General features: G+C 36.2%; 1 protein-coding gene across 3 annotated transcripts in view; it reads right to left on the reverse strand.

Annotated features, from left to right (window-relative positions):
* Positions 1-12,276, reverse strand: part of LOC131942632 (endothelin-converting enzyme homolog) — a 50,397-nt gene extending 38,121 nt beyond the window's left edge. For 2 of the 3 annotated variants that reach the window (XM_059302522.1, XM_059302517.1), the window contains exons 1-2: positions 12,202-12,276; positions 9,760-9,863 (exon numbers count right to left, since the gene is read on the reverse strand). The gene's annotated coding sequence lies outside the window, so the exon portion shown is untranslated. Of the gene's footprint in view, positions 1-4,567; positions 4,590-9,759; positions 9,864-12,201 lie in introns of those variants that run through there. The other variant, XM_059302524.1, reaches the window with a different exon arrangement.
* Between the last annotated feature and the right edge of the window lie 8,748 nt (positions 12,277-21,024).

Genomic DNA, 21,024 nt, shown 5'->3' on the forward strand with positions numbered 1-21,024 from the left:
AGAACTTACAGCATAAGTTTTAGTAGCTATATTTGCCGGAGTTTAGTATGTTTGGGTGGTTTTTAAGTATTTAGGTAAGGTTTTTTTTCCCCAGAAAGGTTAAAAAATTACTTAACTCTACTCAATGTTCAATGTTATAATATATAGAGTAAAAAACAAATCAACAGCACAGCACAGTTGCACAACTCAATAACATTGGAACATGACACATATTACAGCAAAGCACAGCATGACACAACATGAAACATGATAGAAATAAAATGACATAAAACACAACTAAAATATTTCACACACAAAAAACACAAAAATAAATTTAAAAGTTTAAATAATAAGCTTTTATGTAATGGTGCACTAGAAATGAGAAAAGGATTTTAAAAAAAAAAACATATACTAATGATAAAATGATGAACTAAATATTAGTAACGGTATTCAGTATAAAATATAGAAACCCACGTTTTGTTGTTATTTTTTTTAAAGTTATTTAAATGGCAGTTCATCATTAAATATTTAAAGAAAACCATTTTAGAGCATAATTTAATAAAATCTAAAAGCGTCTTATAAAACGTTTAATTGATTTTTTCCAGTACTTTTATAATTTTAATGCAATAGAGTTGCATGACTAAAAATAAATTGCGTACCAAATGAATAGGAACAATGTGCGTATAACGGTGCGGTAAGTAGTACTTTATGTAGAAAATTTTAAGTACTTCTTTATAAAGAAGTTAAGTATCCAATTAAGTCAAATTTAATGTCAGACTGTAGTGTCATCGTGCCAAGTTTCAGATAAATTATTCGGTTATATCAGGTCGAAATTTCGCTAGCAATTTTCGATTGAGACATTACGAGGAAGCAAGTTAGGATAAAAACTTGTAACAAAAATGCATTAAAAACTTTTTAATAACAATCTTTTATTTTATACTAGCGTACCCGTCCCCGTGCGTTGCCGCTGGAATAGAAGAAAGTCCATCGAAATATAGAGGTAGGTTTCATCCATGCGTTACCAATCCTATATTCTTAGACGCGTGACCTTGTTTTCTAAAAGTGAGTTATGTAAATGTAAACAATGCCTGCGCTTGGATCATAATCAATGGGACACTGGTCATGGACGTAGAAGGGCGTTCTCAGGAGCCACCCCCCCCCCCCCGATTACACTATCGCATAGGCGCAGCGTACGGCCCCTGGCTACATAAAACAGTGCTCATAGGATAACCCAGAGTGCCAAATAGCATCCTGTTAACAATGATGCAAATTTCGTCATTCGCTAAAGTGAAACAAATGATTAGCATTTTTTCTTTAACACGTAAAAAAAATATTTGACGTGTTTTAAACATCAGTGTGACCAGAGGCGTAGCGAGGGGTGGGGGGTGCGGATCGCAACGGGCGACACCATTTAGGGGGGTGACACCAAGGCAAAAAATAGCAAAATATATAGAGAAAAACTTGAGGGGGTGCAAATCGAAAGTTCGAGGGGGGGGGGGTGCAAATCGAAAATGTGAAAGTTTGTCCCCAGGAAGGGTCGCTACGCCTCTGGGGGGGGGGGGGGGGTGACACCATTAAGTGCCGCACCGGTTGACACCCGACCTCGCTACGCCAATGAGTGTGACTGATGCAATATGTTAGCTTTACTAATGGTCTATTATTAGATTCTTGATCTCAATTTCTGATTGGACTGTCTAAAAATAGATGCCAATTGCATCATGCGCAAAGTGACGAAACTGTTTGGATTTTTTTACGGACAAAAAGAAACATCCAAGTTAATAATCTAACCTTGGTTAATTTTTCCGATTATTAAAATAAAACGTATTACATGGTAATCAGCGGCCCGTGTGAGCCTTTGGGGGCCGAAACAGACATTTTTATTTGCAGCCTAACCAGGGCGCCAGAGGACACACCTGATTCAATTTAGTGAGCGCTTGTAACGCCCCATCCTATCCATTATCTATCACACTGTTTAGACCGAACGTAGTCACCATATCGCTCACGGGAAAGACCAGGGCGCCAAATCGCATCCTGCTGGGGGGCCGCCCATGCAAAATTAAATTTCCCCGCCCTCACCACCCACCCATCCAAAAACCTTCTCGGAAGTATTCATCAACTCCCTAAAGTTTTATGGCACCGGGATAAATTGCGTCGACCCGTATATTGAGAAAAATCCCACAGATTCTAGATCTAGAACCTAGAAAAGATAAATCCCATGCATTCTCGAAGTAGATGATCATTGAAGCTAAACAAAGATTTATATAAAATAATTAAGGCCTGAAATAGATTCTAGATGTAGAATTTACATTAAGTCTAGATCTAAAATTTACGTTAAGTTTAGTGACCTAGATCAGGGGTCGGCAACCTTTAGAAGCGGAAGAGCCAAAAGTTACAATTTTCAAAATTTCCCTGGTTTTAAAGAGCCACTAACATTTTTTTTATTTCAAATATTTTATTTTTTTATTAAGATTATTAGTATTTATTCAAGGAGCTGGAGAGCCGCATCTTGATATCAAAAGAGCCGCATGCGGCTCGCGAGCCGCAGGTTGCCGACCCCTGACCTAGATCAAGATCTAGATTCATAACTTTTTCTTTCTTCAACAGCTGATCTGCAGATCTAGAGAAATGTATTGTATAATAAAATAAAAAGAACTGTTAAAACATTGATAATGTTGAAACGTAATAAAAATAGCACAGTTATAGCAGATAGAAAATTAGCTTTTAACGCGTTAAAGATCTGAATGGGTAACACAATCTTCGATGGAAACGCCATTGTTGTTTTAAAAATTAAATAAATCACGTGACGTCACTATTCACTCTAAGTAAAGTCATTGTTTTAAACATTTATAATTAATGTGGTTAATCTACCAATGAATAAATCAATTAATTAATTAACAGTCTGTCTGAAACGAAAATTGTCCTCTACGTACATACTATTTTACAGCTCTACACATAGTGCAGATTCTCTCCTGTAGCCAAGCGGACAAAAAAAAAAAAATTTAAACGTGTAAACAAACTTGAGTTTTAGTAATAGATAGATATAGATAGATATAGATAGATAGACAGACAGACAGACGGACGGACGGACGGACGGACAGACAGACAGACAGACAGACAGACAGAGAGACAGACAGACAGAGAGACAGACAGGCAGACAGACAGACAGACAGACAGACAGACAGACAGACAGACAGACAGACAGACAGACAGACAGACAGACAGATAGATAGATAGATAGATAGATAGAGCGTATAATACTGCGGTAAATAGTAGGATACCCTTAATAATTTATAAAATTTTAATGAATTAATTAAAAACTTATTAGGCATCCAATTAAGTTGTAACACATATGGTTACCAGCCAAGGGAGGATAAGAATAAAGTTGTAATTCATTGGGTTGCGGCCCCTGTTGGACCGCAGCTGTTGATGTATAGTTTTTTGGCATGCTCTTCGGTGAGCGATTTTACCTATGTCCCATGTCATGTGTCAGTCAGACCCAAGGCTGCTGTCTGTGGACACGGAGGGTGACGGTACCTAGAGGTAGATCATGACAATGTAGACCTAATAAAGGGCTACAATTCATTAATCATCTATAAGTCGTCGTCTACTGTTTTCTACACTGTTTACTTCTGTTGTTCTACATCGCCGTTTATGGCTTAATGTAATGCCAAAAAAGCCAGTAGTTGACAACAGCGTCGTTTTAGTGTGTCCTAAATCTCAGGGTCAGCCCTTTTAACCACAACACCTCAGTGGGTAAAAAGCATCCCCACTGAGTGAGTGTTACAAAGTCAAATTTGAATTCAGATTGCATTGTCAACGGTTTCTGGCCCACGTGCCAAGTTTAAAAACAAATCGGTCAGTTAGATTAGAAGTGATCGAAATTTCAGTTCCCAATTTCTTTCCATGACGGACGAAGCAAGCACGACAGACAGACAAGAGACAGGTGAAGTTTTTAAGAAAATACATAAAAACGTTTTAATAACAAGCTTTTATGTAGTAGCACGAACTGCAAATGAATAATAAATATATAAATTATTAAACTAAATGTAAAAAAAAAATCATTAAAAAAACCATTTAATAACAAGCTTTTATTTAATAATGCACTAAAAAGTAGAAAATGAATGATTTTGGTTAAATCTATAATAATAGTTTCGCTGTTCTGTCACTCTATCTGTTGGGACCGCTTTTATAATGGAGAAAACACAAGCAAAGTAAAAACACTCAGTCATACGGAAAACGAAACGTGACGTCACATGGAACATATAGTAGGAAATACTCTAAAGCCGGAAAAGTACACACAATAAGATGACGTAATTGTTTCTCGAGTAAACATACAATTAAAAAGCCATTCCCCAAAAAATACCCAAAAAATACACAATAATAATGACGTCATCGATAGTTGATAATAAAGACACTAACATTACCAACTCATTTATTTGTCTAATTTTAAAAGTGGTTTGCGTGCAGAGTTTCTTTCAAGAATCTCTTTGGGTAGGGGCTAAGCACCCCCCCCCACCGGTAGAACGTATACCACCCCCCTCCCCCTAAGAAACGAAATATAATTTATATAGAAAAAATATACTTTTACCAGTGTCGACCTACCCCACTCCGAGGGATTTTATTCGCCCCTGCAAAACTTCAAGTGTCACATACCCGGAAAAAAAAGTCTGAAAGAAATAATGTCCGCGTTAGTGAGGTTTATCGGCCGAAAGTAGGAAACGGGTCTAGGTTATAGAAATAGCTTCTACCTGTAGTCTGTATGATCTACAAATGTGACCAATGTTTCTTTCAGACTTTTTTCTCCCCAAAGGTAGGTACTTGAAATTGTCAGGTGTAGCGGGCGGACACTGGTAAAAGTATATTTTCTATATAAATTCTACTTAGTAATAGGAGACGGTAGACGTGTTTCGAAGGTGAGGGAGGGGAGGCTCTGCCCCCCCCCCCCACCCCCCCCCCCCACACACACACACAACCCCATAACCCCTGAAAGCAACTCTTAATGCGATTTTTGTCAAGTTTGAGCTGATGTGTAAGGTTTAGGGCAGGGATTCCCAACCCCGTGCCCGCGGGCGCCATGGCGCCCGCCGAACGATTCGTATGTGCCCGCCTCTCACTATTCGACAGAGACAGAATTTTTTTCATAAAGATTATTGAAAGGTTGAACGGGATGGAAATCAAAAGTTTGAGGGGGGGGGGGGGGGGTACAAATCGAAAATTTGAGGGGGGGGGGGTGCAAATCGAAAGTTTTGTCTCCGGGTGACGGGAAGGGTCGCGACGCCTCTGGAAGGAGTTTGTCGATTTAAAATAGGTGGTGCCCGCCACCCTACCGATATTTTAGAATGTGCTCTAGAGTAAAAAAAGGTTGGGAACCCCTGGTTTAGGGATATGACTACGACCATATTTAGTATCATTCTGCGGAAACAACGTGTACATCATAGTTAAATCCAGTTAAAATGCCGATTATGGATAAAAATCCGTTTTCAAAGAAATGTTTCGTTTCCGGTTAAATTTGGAGATAATGTGGTAATTTTGGTTTCGGTTCGGTTCAGAGACAAAAACAACACCATCAAACTAGCACCCGTTGTATTTTCCTTCAACGGGCCGTTTATCTCATATATAAAATTAGCACACTACTCTTTAAATAACTATTTGCCGTCCTCTTTGAAAAACCTATCTGTAAAGGACCATTACTTGTGTGTTTATTAAGCAGCATATACCAAGCATAGACGTTTGACAAAAGAACGCATAACCCTAAACCCAACACTAAGTTTAAACTTAACATTTATCACAACCAACAAAAACCTAAACACAAACACAAAAACAAACATAACACCAACGCAAACTATAACATAAACACAACCGGAAACACAAACCTAAACAAAACTAAAACACAAAGCAAACGCAAAAACAAATGTAAACATAAACAAAAACGCAAACAGTAAAGCATTCACAAAAGTAAACACAATCGCAAAACGAACTCAAACACAAATGCAAACACAAATAATAACGCAGAACATAAACATTAATGCAAACATAAACGCAAAATGCTCACAGTATAGCCCGTAGCGCCAGATCGCTTGATACTACTTACTACTTATCCATAGTCTATTGAACTCACTAAACCGAACGTAATTTCGCAAGGGCGGCGCCACGGGAGGGTGCGATTTTTCTCTATGTACGGTATATAAAAAAAAAGTCGATTTTGGTTTTGACACTGTTCATCCGATAGCCATGAGACTTTGGGGAGTTCATTATAACACTCTAGGGAAGGGTTCTGTAAAAAAATATTTTTTTTTTAATTTCGCAAGGGCGGCGCCACGGGAGGTTGCAATTTTTCTATTTGTACGGTATATAAAAATAAAAGTCGATTTTGGTTTGATACTGTTCATCCGATAGCCATGAGACTTTGGGGGAGTTGATAAGGACACTATGGGCAAGTGTTATGTAAAAAAAAAATTAATTTCGCAAGGGCGGCGCCACGGGATGGTGCGATTTTTCTCTATTTACGGGGGTTCCTGAGAGCGCCACTCTACGTCCCTGACACATGGGCTGTCACCGTAGTTCTACCTCATTTAAGTGTCAAAGAAAAACTCCTGTTCATTTGTGTCACTTTAGCGAATGACGCAATCTGCATCATTGTTAACAGGATGCTATTTGGCACGATGGCGCCTGTTAGTTTTAGGGAGCCAGGGGCCGTACGCGGTAGTGTAATAGGTGTGTGTGTGGGGGGGGGGGGGGGGGCTCCTGAGAGCGTGTTAACAGGATGCTATTTGGCACGATGGCGCCTGTTAGTTTTAGGGAGCCAGGGGCCGTACGCGGTAGTGTAATAGGTGTGTGGGGGGGGGGGGGGGCTCCTGAGAGCGTGTTAACAGGATGCTATTTGGCACGATGGCGCCTGTTAGTTTTAGGGAGCCAGGGGCCGTACGCGGTAGTGTAATAGGTGTGTGGGGGGGGGGGGGGGGCTCCTGAGAGCGCCACTCTACGTCCCTGACACATGGGCGGTCACCGAAGTGTGTTCTACCACATTATTTCGGTGTACACTCACGATTTTAGGTAAACCTGTGTCCCGATATTTATCATCCAAACGCAGGCATTGTTTACATTTTAAATAACTCACTTTGAGAAAACAAGGTCACGAGTTTAAGAATATAGGATTAGTAACGCATGGATGAAACCCTTATATATTCGTCGGACTTTATATCTATTCCCGCGGCAACGCGCAGGGTCAGGTACGCTAGTATTTAATAAAATAACATTCCCCAATCACCTCAACACACTGACTCTACTAATCCAAATTAAAAATAAAAGTGTTTGCCAAATTACTATAATATTACTAATTAATATTTCTTTGACTATTTCTAGCCTTAATGAAACCGGATGTAGTTTTGTACTTATTACACAAATGTTATAAAATATTCAATTTCGGTTGAAAATTGCGCACAAAGTAAACAGCAAACAGTGTGCATATAATAGTGCGGAATATTAGTACTTTAAATGCGGTTTTTTTAGAAATCACCAAAATTATAAAATACTACTTCCGTGTAACGGAAATTACTCAATATTTGAAAGAAGGCAGAAAATTAGATTTTTAAACTAGATGTGAAATTTCGATTATCTATCAGAAACAGTACTCAGGTAATAGGCTTTTAAAAAACTAAAAGTATAATAAATTCGGTAAAACTCCATTTTAGCGTATTCCCCCGCTTCACGTTCACCTCCAGCTGAGCGTATTTTATTATAAACACAACCGAAACACACAAAAACGTTAGGAAAACACTAGATCTACTTATTTGTTATGAAAGTGATTTTTAATTAGAAAATGTAAAAAAAATAAACATTTAAAAAGCATTAGAACTGTTCCAATTAAATATCGTGTGATCGTCAGCGGGAGAAAAATCCTTACACGGTCGAGGGTTCACCGTGAGTTCACATTGACTTTAATTATCAGCATACGTCATAGCTCGGGCAATAGCTGTTTTAAATTGTGTTGGCCTCAGTTTTGGGGTCATTGCAAGTTCATAAATGTTTATTTTTAGTATCATGCCTGGGATATACTCAGAGGCGTAGCGAAGGGGGGGGGGGGGGGGCAGGGGGGTACATATGTCCCCGGGCGCCGACCTTAGGGGGCGCCAAACGGGTTGGAAAAACAAATTAAAATCTCATTTTAGCTGCATTTTTGCTTTATATATATAAAATATATGCGGGGGGGGGTGCAAATCGAAAGTTTGGTGGGGGGGGGGGGGGTAGCAAATCGAAAATTGAAAGGTTGATCTCGAGGGGGGGGGGCGCGAAATTTAAAGTTTGTCCCCGGGCGCCGGGAAGGGTCGCTACGCCTCTGGATATACTTGTAACAATACAAACTTAACCGCCTTGCAATTGTCACATTGTGATTACGTACTTCACCTATTGCCATGAAAATTCTAACTGACACACGAACATAGATCTAGCACATTCAATATTCTAAAATTGGATTTTTCTCAAGTTTTGAGAAAAGTTAATTATCAAAATCTATAACAAAGTCAGTCTCTTTGGTTTTTTTTATTCATTTTTATTCATTTGTTAAAACAAAAATACAATACAAATAAATAAATCGTGTTTACCTAATGTTTTGGTGTGTTTCGGTTATTATAATAAAATACGCTCAGCTGGAGGTAAACAAGCAACGGAGAAATAAAATACGCTAAAATGGAGTTTTCCCATAAATTCCACTTCCGGATACAGGTAGGGTTGCCAGATACCTTTTCCGAAAATACTGGACACCTTTCCATCCTTCCCTTCTCAGGTATGCCGCAAAGCAGAAGAAAAGGGGTAAAACATATACTTGTCCAGTATTTATATTTATTTTATCCTGGACAGTCTGCTCAAATACTGGACTGTCCAGTTCAAAACTGGACACCTGGCAACCCTAGATACAGGAAATAGCTGAAGTTGATACACAACTACAAATTTGATATATTTATATATGAAATGTCATCAACCTAGCTATAACGGTACTCAAGTTATCGTATTCACATAAATACACAGAGAGAGAGAGAGAGAGAGAGAGAGAGAGAGAGAGAGAGAGAGAAGAGAGAAAGAAAGATTCAACGCACCGGGCTCCCATTTGTGAGAACTTGGCATTTAAGTCTGCATTTAAGGTTGTGTTTATGTTCGCGTTTTTGCATTATTTTGAGTTATTGTTTGCAACTAAGTTTGCGTTTGTTACTTTTTGTATTTGCGTTTGCTTTGTGTTTGGTTTGTAGTTGGGTTTGTGTTTGTGGCAGGTAAAACATATTTTAAATGCTGCCTTTTATTTATTTTATACACCAAACGTACTGTTGACTAATTATTTTCTTTTCTAAATGGTAAATGGTAACGTCCATGGTTAGCTCTCTTTAGCGTAAAATTTAATTCTGTTAGCCACCATTTACTATTGAATTTAGTAATATTTTAATTAATTTTAATAACTAATTTAATGTCCAATTAGATTTTAAAATTAGATATTCGCTTTGTTTTTGGATAGGTTAAATGGTGTCAACAATGAGTTATACAATTTGTTACAAACATAATGGACAGAAAGACATTGTGAATTAAATTAAAGCTGATAAATCAGACATTTTGATAAAGTAATAAGTATTAAGTAAGCAAACGTTTGTTGATAATTCATTTGGCCCACAAACCAATTTCAATAAATCCACAAATATTGCAGAATTAAGTCATTGCTGGAGAGTCTTTTGCTATGCCTATTAAAGTGTTTTACACAGTAAATTATCTTATGAAGAAAAACAATGTAATACTTACAGTAAATTCAATACTATTTTTTCTTTAATGGTTTGTCATCAAAGGTATATCGATCTTAATCAAATAAGTAGATTTCCTAAGATAGGATTCCCTTTAAATATAACCTGTAAACAAAAATATTTGTTTTATTCAACATTACGTAAATGATCCAAAAGAATCTTGAATCATGTTATAATTAAATATGTATTTAATCTCAAATTTGTTTTAAATTTTATCATAATTGTATGTTTTATATTTATATATGTTACGGTCAAAGCCCGAAGTCGGCCAATGCGCGCATTGGCCAATATCGCCTCCCATAGGTCGGTCAAAGTCCGAAACTTTGCTTGATTTCGGGCTTTGGCCAGCCAATCCGCAGACTGGCCATCGTGGACCAACCAAAGTCTTAATTAGAAGATCATCTGGCTAGGGACCACCGGCCACAGTCCGAATTAGAAGATCATGAGCAGATTTTTGTTTTTTTTTCATGCCGTAAGGATCATGAAATTAAGTTTTTATTGATTACTAATTAAAGTTAAAGTAAATGACAGAAACATTCAAATTTTTTATTGTAATATAGTCTCAATCAATCAATATTATCATTTGTTACAACAAGTTGAATTTTTATGGCATTTAGAATTACATAGTAGCTTGTTATTTTCACACTTGCAGCGATTTGTTGTGCACTTGGTTGTGCAATTGCAGCGAGTGTAGCCTTGGCCCCCAGTCAATGATTGTGAAGATGCGATGGTTCGTAGTGATTTTTCCTCAGTGCCAACTGACGACAATAAGAGCAGTTTTTCGTGAAGAATTGAAAACTCACTTATAGCATACAGTTGTTTTAGTCACTTATAGCATACAGTTGTTTTAGAACACCATGTTCCGTTCCTAATTTGTAGAAACCGCCCTCGACGCTCATGACAACTGCAATCACGCTTCGGGGATCACCGTGACCTCTGTCAACATCTGTTATACGGATGCGTACATTGTTACCCACTTCAGCATCTTTTAATTTTGGATTTGATGTTTTAAGCATCTTAGCACATTGAGTTTGCAAGCTAGTATGAGCTGCTGAGCTGTGTTCCATGATGTCTTGTTAGTTGTGACATAATCTGCAGGCAATATTTCCTCCGTACCCTTCGTCTGCTTCATTGGGTATTCCACACATAGCATGGACATCGTTGCCACAGGATCCACAAGAATGCAATTCTGTCGGTATTTATCATGCAGTCCAGTCAAGGCGCGGTGATGGGTCTGCTTTATTTTGTAGTCCCCTTTTGTTGGGGAAGTATGGTTTCTGACGCCCACGCCATCTCAAGTCGTTTGGACACTATTGTTCAACTTACAAGGAACGCGGCAAAGTCTTTTGAACGTTCCGTCTTTTTGCACGTGGTCGGTGACGCCGACTGTCTTTGATTTTGTTCTTTAATGATTGTCATCATGGAGAATGCTGTCACATACAGTTGTAAGCCATATATGGAAACTAACATGTATTTACATTTTTTTTTTTTGTCAGCCATCTGCTATGTCGGTCTTATGGTCTGACGGCCCTTTTGATTCATGTCGCCTTGCATATAGAATGCTATACAAACAAGGGCTAAACAATACGTTACTCAGGGGCGTAGCGAGGGGGGGGGGGCGGGGGGTGCGGACCGCACCGGGTGACACCATTTAGGGGGGTGACACCAAGGCAAAAAATAGCAAAATATATAGAGAAAAACTCGAGGGGGGGGTGCAAATCGAAAGTTTGAGGGGGGGGGGGGTGCAAATCGAAAACTCGAGGGGGGGGGTGCAAATCGAAAGTTTGAAGGGGGGGGGTGCAAATCGAAAGTTTGAGGGGGGGTGCAAATCGAAAGTTTGAGGGGGGGTGCAAATCGAAAATTTGAAAGTTTGTCCCTGGGAAGGGTCTCTATGCCTCTGGGGGGGGGGGTGACACCATTAAGTGCCGCACCGGGTGACACCCGACCTCGCTACGCCACTGACGTTACTCACAATGAAACCGCACCCAGAATAATGAAAACGCGATCACAACTTAGTCTAGATAGAACATTGGCCAGGACATCCCGGCCAGTGCGCGCATTGGCCGGCCAATGTACGAAATACGATCTTAGTGCTAAGTTCTTCGGGCTTTGGCCAAGAGAGCCGGCCAATCCGCGCTTCGACCGTAACATATACATACATATATACATATATATATATACATATATATATATATATATATATATATATATATATATATATATATATATATATATATATATATATATATATATATATATATATATATATATATATATATAGGCCTATAACCCTATAGGTGACATAACAACCATGTGACCAAAGTCCATGCCCTCCCCCCCCACCCCCACCTTTTAAGTAAAAAAATATAAAAGTATCTGGTAACTCAATATTTTTTTCTTTTACTTCATGATTTTTATGTAGAAAAAGTACTTAGACTCATACTCTATGCCATAAATTTCAAGTCCAAAGCAGGAAAATGACATGTCAGGTTTTTCTCATACATCTTGTACGTGTACTGTTTTAGAAAACATATGCAAAAGTATGGAGGAAATTTCTGGATAAATGTACTGAAAAATAACATTCTTATCAACTTCAATAGGTTAAAGTAAGTTAAATAAGGGTTTAGATGGTCATAACAACTATATGTTTTAACTCACAAAATGGTTTTATAGAGAAATTTAAGGGAAAGATCAGTGGGATTTATTCCTGTCTCATCTTCTCCCTGCTGAGCCAATTGGGTCATAAATTATATAAAATGAAGCCTCTGCTTCTCTGTTATCAAAGAACAGCAGTGGTTGTTACCTCAAAAGTAGATTAGTAGTTTTATTGGGGATTTTGTGGGGATGGGGTGCTGATCAGATCTTAGTTCCCTTATTTACCCTATTAATTATATAAATATATATTATATATATATTTCTATATAAATAGATAGATACAGATATTATATATATGTAAATTTAAATATAGGGCTTATAGACATATATAACTTTAGTCTATCTCTCTCTCTCTCTCTCACTCTCTCTCTCTCTCTCTCTCTTTATATATATATATATATATATATATATATATATATATATATATATATATATATATATATATATATATATATATATATAAAATATATATATATATATATATATATATATATATATATATATATATATAGTATGATATTTGTTTAGGATTATATATATATATATATATATATATATATATATATATATATATATATATATATATATATATATATATATACTAGCCGTCCCAGCCAGGCCCTGACATTGCAAAATGTTTCAAACAGCCTAGCATAAAGGGGGGGGGGGGGGGGTTAGTAATTTTGAGTGTTAAGGGGGAGAAGGTTCAAATAGTGTGATGACACACTTTTACATTTAAAAGAAGAATAGTTAGAAAGTAGAAACTAAATTTTAGCCATTATTTAACATTTTAGAAAATGATTCTGTAATAACTTGTAATAGAAATTGATTACTATACAAATATGTTGACTGAGCTCAGTCAGTATCTATATATATAATTCTCTTCATGGAGACCATAGAAAACACCAAGCATATCCATACCACCCCCACCCCCACATGGTCTGGTGAGCTGTGGTTCACGCTAAATGTTTACAATCGTAGAGCCGGGTTTAGTAACAGCTATAATTTAGTTTGAAACTATTTTAACCTTAGGGGAGGTAACAAAGAGGAGGCTGCTTTCACAGGGGTATGGTGTAGGGAAGGGGTTTGGGGGGGAGGGGGGGGGGGGTATCGTCCTTAACGGCCTACTGATAGTGTTTTAAAGCAAATACTATCGAATTCACAATTATTAATTACTGAAAAGTAGAAAATAAAACAACTAAATAGCAGCATATGATACCCTGCGGGTCGGCTCGTTTTCTAATTTAAGAAAGAAATCAATGTTTAAAAAAATTAAACTGCAATTTTAAGGGGGGTTATAGGCTGAGGAGTGACGTCATTTTAGGATGCCAAGTAGGTATAGCAAAATAAGATGTCTCGCCAAGCTGTCGTTTCTTAAAATATTATTATAAATAAGTAAAGGATTTACAATATAGTCTTCGCCTATATATAAAAGTACACTTTAGAACGTTACGGACCATGCGGCAGGTGAAGTGCAGTTCAATGGCTAAATAATAATACATCAATATCAATATACTGAATATATGCCAGAAATTAACTTTAAACAGCAGTGTTTGAGAGCAATATTTGCTATATAAACAGCAGCCATTAAGTTTACCAAAAAAAAAACTTAAACATGATGGCTGCTAAAATAAACGAGCTCGGTTGCATCTAATGACAACATCGCGTCTTTATTTATTAGGCCCTACTGAAAAGTTTGGTAATCTATCGTTTTAGGTACATTAAATCACCGTGGCTAGTAATGAATGAAAAAGTTACCTTATTGTCAAGGCTTTAATAGAAGTATATTGGGATATATTTGTGTCAAATATTATAGATAAATGAATAATAAACCTAAATCAATGGCTAAATATATCAATATAGGCCAGAAATAATAGCAGTGTTTGCTAGCAAGATTTGCTATATAAACAGCAGCCATTTGTAAAATAGAGTGGCTTCCCGTGAATCTCGCGCTATAAGTTTACAAAAAAAACTTAAACAAGATGGCTGCTATAGTAAATGAGCATGGTTGCATCTGTTGGAAACATCACTTGTCTTCATTTATTACTGAAAAGTTTTATTTCAATTGATTAAAAACAGGTGCATAAATGAAACAAGGAAATATTTTTGTATTTTTCAAAAGTTAAATCCACCACAAAATGTGAAATAATTTTAAAAATTTAAGGAGTCACCTGTTTTTCACATTACTAGTCGCGGGCGATTTTACGTACCTAAAACGATAGATTGCCAAAAGTTTTAATATAGGCCTAACTCAGTACTAATTTTTAATTGTTTAAAAACAGATAGATTCTACATAAATTTGATGATAAATAAAATAATAGGCCTAAATGAATCTTGAAACATTTTTGTTAATTTTAAAATATAAATTCTCCTATAAATGTGAAATAATTACTAAAATTTAAGGAGCCATCTTTTTTTCACATTACTACGTAGGCCTACCTAAAATATTAGAATAGCGATAGATTACCAATAAAAATAAATAGAATAGGGTATAGCTAATAGTGCATATGGCCCTAGAAGAAATCTAGGCCTATAATTTTAAAGTAATCTATCGTTTTAGGTACGTAAAATCGCCTGCGACTAGCAATGTGAAAAACAGGTGACTCCTTAAATTTTAATAATTATTTCACATTTTGAGGAGGATTTATGTTTTGAAAAATACAAAAATATTTCCTTGTTTCATTTATATACCTGTTTTTAAACAACGGAATTAAAACTTTTCAGTGATAAATGAAGACTAGCTATGTTTCCAACAGATGCAACCATGCTCATTTACTATAGCAGCCATCTTGTTTATTTTTTTTTTATTGTAAACTTATAGCGCAAGATTCAGGGGAAGCCACTCTTACTTACAGATGGCCGCTTTTTATATAGCAAATCCTGCTCGCAAACACTGCTGTTTAAAGTTAATTTCTTGCCTATATTGATATATTTAGCCATTGATTTAAGTTTATTTTTCATGTATCTATAATATTTGACACAAATATATCACAATACAACACTTCTATTAAAGCCTTGACAATGAGGTAACGTTTTCGTACATTACTAGCCGCGGGCGATTTTACGTACCTAAAACGATAGATTACCAATTTTAAATATTAATTTCGAGGTGTCTATTCACAGCCGGCTGTGAATAGCCGTATTGGGGCTATTCACAGTCGTGACCGTTTTTGATAGATTTAATGTTAAAAATACCTAACTGGGCATGAAGATGTGTGGCCGAGTGGTCTTAGTCTTAGGGAGAGGCTGTCATGCCAGAAGGTGGGGGTTCGAATCCATCAGATGCCAAATGGTATGACCCTTAATGTATACCTCATAATCTTATCAAAATATTTTTTTCACAATGGAGGCGAGCGAGTTGACGAGATTCCTTCTATAATGTTGTTGACATGGAGTAAAAACGTGCTTTTTAGATTTAGACCGTAAAAAAAAAAAAAAAACTTAAGCCTAAAATTAATTTAGAAATTTTATATTTTTAGAATAAATGCTATAAAAGTTGCAAATCCAGAGAACTTGAAAATAATTTGTTGAGTTTAAGGCTACATTTCTATTTATTTTTATCAAGCCTAAGTTATAACCGGATGTTTCACTTTCGTAAGACAAATATTGATTGGCTGTACAGTAACTTAGTGATCGATAACTATTTGTTTACAAAACTTTGCAGATCAAGTTTTTAAATTACAATGCAAATTTAAAACCCCATGACCTAGTTTTCTATTTTTAGCTTACAATGTGTACAATAAAATCAATGGCGGCCTATCCAATAGCAGGATGCCATTGTTTATGTCGCCATTACACGTGAAAACCAAATTGTTTTTGCTTTTTTTTAAAATTTTATTTAGTTACCGAAAATATTAAAAACATCAAATACGTCCAATCTTTAGTAAAGTCCAAAAATAACCAGAAAGACAGGATTTTATAACCATATTAATTGTAACTACGCCGTGCAAGATTTTTAAATTAATTTATGCACCTCTCAAATACCTTTGAGACTTTTCTCGCTCATGTCCATTAGATCTAGATTCTACTTGAGTTACTCATGGAAAGGTTATTTTTGTTAATTTTTTTTTCGTTTGTGACGTAATTGTTGGCATATCAGCACAAAAAAAAGACCTGTCCCGTAGATTTTTGCTAAGAGAAAAAACAAAAGTGTGATGGAAACTGAATTAATAGCTGATGAAAAAGGACATCCTATTTCACCTGATATTTATTCTAGATCTATGTGATAATGTGAATTTTTAATGGTAATTGATAGTTGAATACTAGAATCTAGATCTATTATTCTAGTGTATAGATTTTGAGTGTATAATTGATCATCTAATCCTCTATGACAGTCTAAGTCTATGACCTACGTACTACTACGTACACGTAGCCTGTAGACTGTAGCAGATATGTCTGATATGAGCCTAAAAGTTGAACTAAACTTTAACGGTAACAACTTTTTTATAAAAATATAACAAAATAAAAATAGCACTGCTCTCTTAATCTATACCTCACTCCCCAGTCACAATAAATGCTTAGCCTATATTATTTTAAGATATTATTCACAGTCGTATAGTATAGTATTTATTTAGTATGAACTATGAAATGACAGCCGACTGTGAATAGCCAATTCAATACGCCATACGGCTATTCCCAACCGGCTGGGAATAGCCTTGGCCTATTAATTTTCAGTGAACCCGACTGGAAATATCGTCTAGATCTAGATTTAATCTAGATTTCTAGATATAGATTAATTTAGATGTAGATCTAGATCTAGTAAACTAAGATTCGGGTAAATTACCGAAAAGGATAGTCCTACCTTCCACTAAAACAAAAAATAAAATAATAAAAAAGAAGGATTTTTCTCTCTGTTTGTAAACAAACCAATTTTTAAAAACATTAACCAATAACCTGATTATCTTTACCGAAAATATTTTTTTGTCTAAGAAATAATAAGATCTAGCTAGGATCTAGATCTAAGTCTAAATCTTATTTAGATAAGTTGCCTTATATAAATTTTAGGACTTTTAGATGTATAAAATGTTGTGGCGCTTTGGACATGACCGAGTTGACGAGAATCCTACCATCTTGACTTTAAAAAAACGTTTTTTATTTTTACTTTCCGTATCTATACTCGTGCGGCGTCAAAACGGCCAATGACAAAACGGCCCCGTCAAAACGACCCCGACAAATCGGCCACGACATAAGAGCCCCGTCAAATTGACCCCCGTCAAAATGGCCAGCGACATATGGACCCCGTCATAAAGGCTCCCGATAAATAGGCTCCCGTCATTTAGGCTCCCGACAAATAGGCTCCCGTTATATAGGCTCCCGACAAAAGGGCTCCAGTCAATAAGGCTCCTGACAAATAGGCTCCCGTCATTTTGGCTCCCGACATATAGGCTCCCGTCATTTAGTTTTTTCCACAAAACGGCCCCCGTCATTACGACTCCCGACTAATGGGCTCCCGCCATTTAGTTTCTCCACAAAACGGCCCCCGTCATTACGACTCCCGACAAATAGGCTAGCGTCATTTTGGCTCACGACAAAAAGGCTCCTGTCAATTCGGCTCTAGACAAAAGGACCACTGACAATACCGTTTCTGTAGAGACTAAGTCTCCCGGCAAAGCGGTCTTATTGAATATGACACCTGCCAGTGGGACCTCTTCATCAATATTCTTTAGAGTTAGCTTATCCAACACTCTTAAGTAATACAACGTATGCATCTCTTGTTCGGCAGGCCTTATTTTTTATAATAGTTTATCTATTACAAAATATAGTATGTTTTAATTTAAGGGTCATCTATCTATGACTTCCATAATTGAGTAGGCTATAGACTGTTCCAACTCAGTGTGTGGGGAGAAGGGTCCACGCTGTACCTTCCTACCTCCAGTATGCTTTGTTAAATGTACCAACTTGGGAAAAGAACAAAACTAAACACAGCAAAAATAAAAACACAAGCACAAAAGAAAACACAAACACAAACGAACATACAAAGACAAAACTCATCAATTTGCATTCACATTTTGCTAATTCTATTATCGCAACACTGATTCCTTCAAGGAGGTCCGTAGATTTTGCATTCACACTTTTTAAAAATACATGAGTTGAATTTATTTTTAAATTACCTGCCTTGGAAAATTACAAAACAGTTTAATCAATTCGTTTTTTCGACCCTATCATTATTAAAATGTATCCACTTTTATTTTAATATATTACTGTACTGTACTGTACTGTACTGTACTGTACTGTACTGTACTGTACTGTACTGTACTGTACTGTACTGTACTGTACTGTACTGTACTGTACTGTACTGTACTGTACTGTACAGTACTGTACTGTACTGTACTGTACTGTACTGTACTGTACTGTACTGTACTGTACTGTACTGTACTGTACTGTACTGTACTGTACTGTACTGTACTGTACTGTACTGTACTGTACTGTACTGTACTGTACTGTACTGTATTGTATTGTATTGTACTGAATTTTACTGTACTGTACTGTACTGTACTGTACTGGACTGGACTGGACTGTACTATCTTATCTTATCTTACGTTACGTTATCTTACGGCACGGCACGGCATGGCACGGCACGGCACCTTACCTTACCTTACCTTACCTTACCTTACCTTACCTTACCTTACCTTACCTTACCTTACCTTACCTTACCTTACCTTACCTTACCTTACCTTACCTTACCTTACCTTACCTTACCTTACCTTACCTTACCTTACCTTACCTTACCTTACCTTACCTTACCTTACCTTACCTTACCTTACCTTACCTTACCTTACCTTACCTTACCTTACCTTACCTTACCTTACCTTACCTTACCTTACCTTACCTTACCTTACCTTACTTTACTTTACCTTACCTTACCTTACCTTACCTTACCTTACCTAAACTTACCTAAACTTACCTTACATTACATTACATTACATTACATTACATTACATTACATTACATCTATTCTATTCCATTATATATATATATATATATATATATATATATATATATATATATATATATATATATATATATATATATATATATATATATATATATACGCATGTGTATATGTGTTCACATATATTTTTATGTACTTAATTTTTTACCCCCCTCCCCCCCTCCATACATGGATTAACATATAAGTTACTACAATTCTCAACCAAACCGTTTACCTCATGCATATTTTGCAACGTTGAGTTGATGTAACTTCCCCTACCCCACCCCCCACCACGATCGCTTTAAACTATGCTCAAATATAATACTAATGATTTTTATCTATAGTCAGTTACAAATACAGCTTGATGTAGCATGTTTTCTCTATCATTTGTAGGTTTACGTCGTAATTTCAACCCCTCCCCCCTCCCCTCCACCCTTGTCGTGAGTTGTCAAATTTGCTCATAAAAGACTATTTCACACTCTAATTAATCACTTAATGAATTGGAATTATTATTTTTCTAAATATATTTTGCTATTTTTTGCCTAGGTGTCACCCCCTTAATATTAGTAAAGGTTTACAATAAGTACTAAAGTGACCCACGCTTTTCTTTATAGTTATTTAATAGTAGTGTAAAAATTATTTTCTACTTTTTAGTGCATTATTGCATAAAAAGCTTGTTATTAAAACGGTTTTTTAATGAATTTTTAAAAAAGTTTAAGTAATTAACAATCTGGTAGGAATCATGTTTAATCCTGAGTGTTATATAAAAATACTAGCCGTCCCGGCCAGGCCCTGCTCTGGCTTCTGTGAAAAACGACCAACCAAAACCAAAACAACAAAACGCAAACATAACGCTAACACAATTACAAATACAAACGAAAACAAAAACCTAACAACAAACCCAACCACAAACACCAATACAAACACAAAGAAAAAACAAACAAAAAAGCAAACGAAAACAAAAACCTAACAACAAACCCAACCACAAACACCAATACCAAAAAAAAAAAAAAAACGAAAAAGCAAACGAAAACAAACCAAATCCAAACGCAAAACCAACCAAAAACACAAATACAAACCCAAACAAAAAAAACACAAACAAAAACGAAAAAAGAAAGAACAAAAACGAACCAAATCAAAACGCAACCACTAACGCAAACCCACCTAAACACAAAGAAAACACTAACGCGAACATAAACGCCCGGGGCAGAATCGCCTGTTTTAGCTTAATGAACGACTATAGTACCCCAACTTATTCATAGTTTTTGCACTCACTTAAACGAACGCGCCTGTTTCAATTTAATGAACAATTATAATACTCCAAGCTTATCCGTAAAATACCTACAACATTTGCACTTGATCAATCCCCGCTAATTATGTAATTATTTTTTTCCCAACACCAAAACAAAGTAATTAAAAAGTAAATGCTTTTCAACTGATGCAATGGTTTTATAAAGGGAAGTAATTGTGTTTTGCCTAATTTATCCAAGGGAAGTAAGCGCTATAGGACTAAATAAATACATAATTAGAATTTTTGTAAAAGATGATATTTTTTTAAAACTTGTGTTTAATGAACATGCCGACAATTATTACTATAATTTGAAAAATGAAAATTATTTCCCAACACTTTCAATAGTAATTTTTTAACTCATAAATTTAGACCAACGCGCACGATAATTT

The sequence above is a fragment of the Physella acuta genome, unplaced genomic scaffold, assembly GCF_028476545.2.
Source record: "Physella acuta isolate Inbredline_101_S28 unplaced genomic scaffold, ASM2847654v3 ptg000416l, whole genome shotgun sequence".
Classification (NCBI taxonomy): domain Eukaryota; kingdom Metazoa; phylum Mollusca; class Gastropoda; family Physidae; genus Physella; species Physella acuta.